The sequence below is a fragment of the Lycium barbarum genome, chromosome 12 (assembly GCF_019175385.1).
Source record: "Lycium barbarum isolate Lr01 chromosome 12, ASM1917538v2, whole genome shotgun sequence".
In the NCBI taxonomy this organism is placed as follows: Eukaryota; Viridiplantae; Streptophyta; class Magnoliopsida; order Solanales; family Solanaceae; genus Lycium; species Lycium barbarum.
In genome coordinates, this window is record NC_083348.1 from 56,403,534 (window position 1) to 56,411,499 (window position 7,966).

General features: G+C 34.4%; 1 long non-coding RNA gene across 2 annotated transcripts; it reads left to right on the top strand.

The window, feature by feature from the left end:
* Positions 1-413: 413 nt before the first annotated feature.
* Positions 414-3,477, top strand: LOC132623508 (uncharacterized). Of its 2 annotated transcripts, none has more exons than XR_009576261.1 (3): positions 414-748; positions 860-921; positions 1,363-3,477. It is a non-coding gene; the product is annotated as an uncharacterized LOC132623508 (long non-coding RNA). The 2 variants fall into 2 exon arrangements; XR_009576260.1 differs by having other exon boundaries at positions 418-692.
* The last annotated feature ends 4,489 nt before the right edge of the window (positions 3,478-7,966 follow it).

Genomic DNA, 7,966 nt, shown 5'->3' on the forward strand with positions numbered 1-7,966 from the left:
AATAAGCAAATTTTGAAAGTTTAATTTGGCCAAATAAGCTATTAGACTCTCATCCATAATATGCTTTCCATTTTGATCTATAATTCATATGAGAGGATGAATATACGTGCTGCCTAGTGGGGTATCAGTCGTGGCTCACGAAAATGGAGTCGTGACAAATTCTAAGGTATGTGAGTATTGAAATATCTTGAAAATGGAGTCTGCAGGTTGACAACCTTTAGTAAGGATGTTAGCTAGTGTGCCATAATTAGGTGGAGGTTAGGTTTATGTCACCATCCATTTTGTATAATTTTATTTTGTTAATTTAATAAAGGTTAGGCGCATGGATTTAATTAAAAAACATAATATTGAAAAGAATACTTTATATTTAAAATTATACATTCTATATACGTGTGGGTTTCAACATGGTTTCTTACATGCAAATAAATTCAGAACTACGGGCATATTAGACTTTGCAACAAATTTTTAATAAGTGTATTGACAGCAATAACCACGTAGCATATTTCTTCTATCGCTACGTTCCGATCGGCCTTCTGGCGTTTTCCTATTGCTGCAATATACTCTTTGGAAGAACTGAAATCCAGATTCATTCACAGATGAAAATCTCACATCTGGTCTTTGATTGCTACACCAATCACTTAGACTCCTCATTCTTATCACCTTCCGAGGTTTTCTCTTCTTTCTACGTTGCGGTGAGCTTGCTTCCATCTTCAGTCTTCATTGCTGATTTTCTGGTTTAATTCGCAATGTACAGTCTATCTCTTTCTTTGCTCAATCCAAATTCTACTTCACTTTGACACTAACTCAGTTGATTCTATGTTTTTCGGCTGTTGATAACATTCGATTTTCTATGTGATAGGAAATTTTGATGGAGGCTTTTCTGTTCCACCATGCATCCATGGTCTTTTCCATCCTCTGGAGGTAAGACAGAAAATAGAAATTACAAACGATGTTTGGTACTGTTTAATTTCTTACCCCTCTTTTATGTTTTCTAATTTCACCACACAGGATGAGAGATTATAATTGCAGAAGATTTTAGGAATTCCCAATGAGAAAAACTGATTTATCAAGAACTAAATTAAAGTGGGGTTTGAAAATTTAATCCGGTACAAAGAATTATATGTTCGCGGTTCTCTTTGTTATCGAAGAGCTCCTTGCAGTCACCTATATATAATTTATGTCTCATTTGCTAAATTTTCATGAATTCCTTATAAAATCACTTGGGGAAGCAGCAGCTCATTGTTTGTTTATGGATATCATCTAATGCCTCTAGAATTTCATTAGCCATGTAAGAACGTAGGTGTATATACATCAATTCGGTGGACAATGATGCCTAATGATGTACTTTATTTGTTTGTTCAGTTTCTTGTGAGGAACATTATCAAGAGAAGTTTCCTTCAGATGATCTTGGACGATACTTGGATAATTAGGAGTGCTGATCCAACCCGAACCAGTTGAAAGTGGCATTTTCCAGACTCTCAACTTGAGTCTTTCAACCAGTACGTATTACTCTTTATGCAAACTCTCCCTCGAAGCTCTTGTATCTTGCATATAGATTATAACACTTTTGAGTTTGGAAGATTTCTCTTTGCTTAGTGGGATTAGAATTCAATGTGAGGGCTCTTTTAGTCATTTTGAAATATTTACTTTGCTACGTGTCTTTCTGCTTCTTCCTAGGCTTTACTTTACTCTTACATTTTGGGTCTTCTCTAATCATCATCATACTTCATCTTTGATTTTGAGTCTTCTCTAATCATCATCAAATCAGGTAATCTCTATACCCTTTTGTGATAATTAATTTTTTTTAAATGATACAGTAATTAATATTCGAGTTCTCCTATTTTAATTACTGTCATAAGTACAAGTTTCAAGAATCATGTGCACCACGATTGAAGTAATCTAACCGTTTGGAATGATGTTTAGATCTATCCTTTCTTTGTGTTTATCGTTCATTGTTGCCTTGTGCAGTCGTCTGCAACCGCCAGCGAGTTTAAGGATCGTTCATTTACCATTACCCAGTTGTCTGCCATTACTATTCCTTAAACCTTTCTCGCTAACTTTTCTTCTTATTCTTCGTTCCCTGTTTTTGGGGTTTTGCCTTGCCTTTGCTTCGTTTGCGTCATCTAATTTCTTCATTAGAAATCTATATTGAGCAACATCAGAGACAACTTCAAACCATCGATATCAGCGCTGGTAAAACCCTCTCAATTGTACCCTTGTACCAAAAGAGTAAAACTATATCCAACACATGCTACATATATTTATTTCTTTTTATAAATTCTTATTTGGGGTATCTCTGATCCTTTCATTTTTCGTATAAGTGGTTTGTACTTGTCAAACTAAATATTTTTTTTTTCTTTCTAATGGTGAGGATAGTGCAGACCTTGCCATGTCAATGTTTTTAGAGTAAATTTTCCTTCGTTTTGAACTGGAAGTGGTTTGTAGTTTGTTTTTGTAGAATAAATGTGCCGACCCTACTGGGAAGCATTCAATCATGTTAAAAAAAACTTCGAGAGTATGATTCAGGTAAGTGCGCCTCATATATGAAAGCCCTAAAGGGATTTGTTTGCATTTCACATATATAGATTGCCAATAAACTCTAATGATAATAGGGTGCCATTCTGCTGTGACCATGGAAGATGACAGGCTGACCACATAGGTAGTAAAGTTTTCTCCTGCAATTTATTTGTTACTGCATTTAGTCAGGATTAATATTGCGAAGTAAGTATTGTGAATTCCACCTGTTCTAGGATTTGATTGTTTCATAAGTTATATTATCATTTCTCCTTGTTATTTTTTTTAATTTTTTTATTTAATTTCCAACTTCTGGCACCCTGTAGTTAGCCTGCAATTCAGTTTAGTTGTATGAGTGTTCCACTTAAGGATGAATGAATCAAACATGAAACTTTAGAAGAGTTATATTGCTTTAAATTTTATGTTAAATTCAATGTACGATGTTGTTTGTTTTTTCATTGCCGTTATGTTGCCACAGTGTGAGATGAAAACATGCCAACACAGGTTTTAAGTTTTAACATTTGTAGATTAGATCGTGCATTCTAGAAGACATGTCTCTAAAATATATTTTCCAGTGATTATTAATGATATTTATCCTTTGTTCTCTCCAAATTTCTGGCTGACATGAGGAGTTCTCTGGTGCATATTTAATTTGTGTCAATTGCCTTTGTAAAAGTCAAGATTGAAGGAAACAGAGGATGTGTCATGTGAAGGTATCCAAATGCTACTTGGTTTTCAGCCTCCACAAGCATTTTGGTTTGTAATCAGAATGAAAAAACATGGTTGTTATTTGTTTATTGATTTTGAGACTTAGAAATGAATTCTGAATTGTTAGTTCCGAACGTGATTGAGGCTGTCTAAGTTGGATGTCGATATGTTGGGGAGGAAAGAACGTAGATAATTGAGGCATGTGTAAGATATGTTGGATGTCTATAGTTTATTGCCCTTTGTTTCTTGCTACTATATGTGGTTTCTTATACTTCAGTTATCTTATTTATCTGTGGTAGCTACTGTTCCCTTTTTTTTCAGACTGCTTTATTTTGACTTATTCGCTTTCTTTAGTTTCATTTGCATTCTGCTTTGAACTACTTGTGCTTATCTAACCTTTCTCTTGAGCCGAGGGTCTTTCGGAAACAGCCTCCCTGTCTTCCGAGATAGGGGTATGGTCTGCGTACACTTTACCCTCCCCAGACCTCACATTGTGGGATTTCACTGGGTATGTTGTTGTTGTTGTGTAAGCTGGTGAATGATTTTAAATCTAACGAACTATGAAAAAACATTTACTACCAGCCGAGATTGTATTCTTCCCGTGGATTAAAAAACAAATACAAATTTTGGGTAGAGAATGTGTGTTATATTTCTTAACAGTTTTAAGTTAAGAAGATTGTGCCTTCCTTACATCTATAATGGGAGAGATGTTTTTTGTTCCAATAGTCTGCAGAATGGCATTAGGATTTTTATTTTCTGTATTTATGTAAACCACTTTAGCATTGAGGAGTACACTGTTCTATTTCTGCAGATTCGTTTAGCACTTTATCTGCAAATATTGTTTGAATGTTAACATGCTCCTTTTTTCCCCTTCCCTGTGCTTTGGCAAATGTCTATTTCTATTTGTCTTTTTTCTTTTCTTGCTTCAAGATAGAAGCGCTAACATTTGATTATTTCTCCACAACTGTACATGTTTTTTTTTCAGAAGTTGCTAAGAAGAAGGCTACAAATAAGACTAAACATAGGACCATAGACACATACCATTTTTCAATAGGACCATAGACACATACCATATAAATGTCACAACCCAACCGGAGGGCCGTGACGGGCACCCGGAGCTAACCTACTGAGCACCTCTTAACATACTTCTCATTATCATTGTAGGTGGACCATGAAAGATAACTTATGAATATTATAATCTATAAGGGCATGAATCCACAAAATAATAGCTCATCTATATGATTATAATCAACTATGCCCATATATATATAAGAATATGAACCGGTAAGGTTATGGAACTTCTAACTATATACATCTATCTACGAGCCTCTACATAGAGTGCAAGGAATCATAAAGACGGGACAGGATCCCGCCATGCCCATATGTGCACCAAAAGAATAGTACCATAGACTGTAGCTCCGAAACAAATGGAGCGCCCCTATACGATCGCTGATGAAGCTCCTAGGGATCTGATCTGTCTCCCTGCCTACCTGCGGGCATGAACGCAGCGTCCATAAACACAAAGGACGTTTGTACGAATAATGTACTGAGTATGTAAGACATGAATAACAACATAATAAAGATGTGGAAAGTAACATGAGATAAGAGAGATAACCTGTACATTTGGATGCCTCTTAAGGCGGATGTCATGCATACTTAGCTTTAAAAAGAACATCTTATCTTATACATACATATATATAGTATACTGCCCGACCATCTAGGCACGGTGTTATCATCATATCATCATTATCCCGCGTCCGGGATGATATCATAAGCTGCCCACTGCAGTGGTGTGCACATCTACGTGCCTTCCCGGCTGACTATAGCGCGGCGAGGTGTGAGATAATACATACATATATATAAAACATGTATGACAGCCCAATTAAAAGCTATAAGTCTATCGGAGTGACGTAGGGTCGGTAACCTCCGATTATCATTATGGAATCATCATTATCACTATATTTCATCTTAAAAGAACAATTACCATAAGGTGAGATCAATAACAATGAATAAAATCAATGATCATGTAGCAAGTTCAATAATATCATGAGAACATCAAAGGCTTTAAGCTTTGATATTTCTAGAAATGGAATCATCATCATAGGGAACTTTTGTCAACAATACCATAGGAACCTTGAGAATTATGATATGAATTCTAGCATTTCTAGGAAATAGGACATTATGGATATCATGTGTGGGTTCACAATAAGGGAATCATGCCTTTAGAAAGGAAGGGTTAGCCTTAACATACCTTGCCTCCTTAGTATACGGATCCCACGAGTCCTCGTACGCTCTATGAATGATTATCTATAGTAAACGAAGTATCCGTATCAACGATGGGTTCATAACTTATAAGAGAACTCATTTAGACATTTTATCGAACATTTTATGTGCATAAGATTCATGTAGCTTGTTTCACTCAATCCTATACATATGTCGGTACCATCAATCCTTCACTAGTTCCTTTTCATCTCCACAACTCACTTAACAATCCAACCACTTCATATTACAACTTTATTTGCAGAAACCAGCCCAACAACCTCACAACCATGCCAAGTCTAGAACAATTTATAACTCAAACATAGCTAAGAACAAATTCTAGCATAACTTAAAACCTTACTTTCACAATTTCTCCTTCCCATAAGTTGTATAAATGCCAAATAATACTATAAACATGAAGATGGAGTGATAATCTTACCTTCAATCACAAGGATCACTCTAAATTCGAATTTCCCTCACCTCCAAGAAGTCTCCAAATTCAACACCACAAGAGGAAGAACAATCCAATGATGATCATGGACTTCTTTATGTTAGAATCACTTGGTTTGCCCCTTGATTTTGGTCTTAAATCATAAGAAGACTTGTTGAGAGAGTTTAGAAGTTTCTAGGTTCAAAAATGGTGAAATAATGATTTAGGGTCAAAGTGGGTCTATTTATAGTAGTCCAGAAAATTCTGGACCGACACAACATGCAACGAGGTTTGCAGCGTCGCAAAGCGCGCTTTGAGAGCCGCATGTTGTGTTGCAGACCTCACAACATCACCAAAATTCTTTGTCACACTATGCTGCACAACTGCGTCTTCTCAAAGCGTGCTTTGCGGCCCACATGTTGTGCTTTGAGAGCCACATATAGCACCATAATGTGAAACTTTGTCAAACTTTCGCTTAAACTTAATTCCGATGATCTGACAAGTCTTAAACCTTCCCGAAGCTTACTAAACATGGTTTTGCTCTCTTATATACCCAAGATGGACATATCTATCCTCATAACCTCGAAAAATTCGTCCTGCTTCTCAAGACTAGGACAACTAGTACTCGTCGAAATTCAACGTACAAAAATGCGAGGTGTAACAATAAACCTATGAACAGTTCTCCCATATATAATGTAAAAAGTATGTACTACTTTATATGAATGCAGCCATGGATGTTATTCCAAAATGTTATGTATATTATATCTCGCAATTAGCTATCATGTAGTGTTGTCCGACTGATTTGATACTTATTATATAAACGTTGGTTTATCAAAAATACGCAATGTCCGTGCCGGTACAGGACTGCATCAAGCGGTTAATATGTAACAAGCTCATTTTTTCAGTCTTGGTATGTTTGCATTTCGAAGCTTATAGCATATACTCAAAAATTGAAAAGTGAGCATCAAGTTTTTACAAATAAATCTAATTGTATACCCTTAAAATCTCTTTCATGTTGGCACGGGCCATACACCCCTAGTCAGTATATATAAAGTTGTCTTTTTATTATCTTGTTGCGCCTGATTCGTCTCTGCAAAGTGACAAGTTGGTCGGTCATAATATACTAGTACTCCCTCGGTCCCAAACTAGTTATCATGTTTAGCCTCTCATGCGTCAAATCATGTAAATTTTGATCAATATTTTAAAATGTATTTTTTCATCATATTGACATGAGAAAAATTGTAACTTATAATTTTTTTTCATATAGTTTTTAAATATTTAAAATTTAATTATAAAATATCGAGTTCATCGGATCTAATTGGGCTTTACTCGGAAAAAGAAACATGACAACTAATTTGAAACGGAAGGAGTAATATTTTAGTGGTTTTTTTATCTTATTCGGTAACACTAACTCTAGCAACCGGTTCAAACCGGACCGGACCGATAACCGGTTAGTAAACCGGCCAGTTTTGGGTCTAAAAATCGGAACGGGCCAGCGGTTCCAAACATGGAAACCGGAACCGGCCTTTCCAAACCATAAATTTTTTTGTTTTGTTTTTGTTTTATGTATAGTATATATATATTATAGTATTTATTAGTATATTTATATAAGTTTATAAGTAAAGTTTATATATTTACTAACTAATAATATATATATATATATATATATATATATATAAAGTTATATGTTTAAGTTATACTACATATACCTAAAATACACTAAGAATATACTTATAATATCAATATACTTAAGTATAAAATAAAAATTTACAAACTTAGAAAAAACTTAACTAATAGAAAAAACTTAACTTATATGTATTATAACTTAAATAAATATCTATGTTTAAGTTATATGTATACTATATATACTTATATTATAACTTAAATAAATATATATGTTTAAGTTATATGTTATACTATAGCTTATATATATATGTTTAAGTTATATGTATTATAACTTAAGTTTTTTCTAAGTTTATAAATTCCTATTTTATAACTTAAGTATATTTATATTATAAGTATATTCTTAGTATATTTTAGTTATTTTTCAAGTAT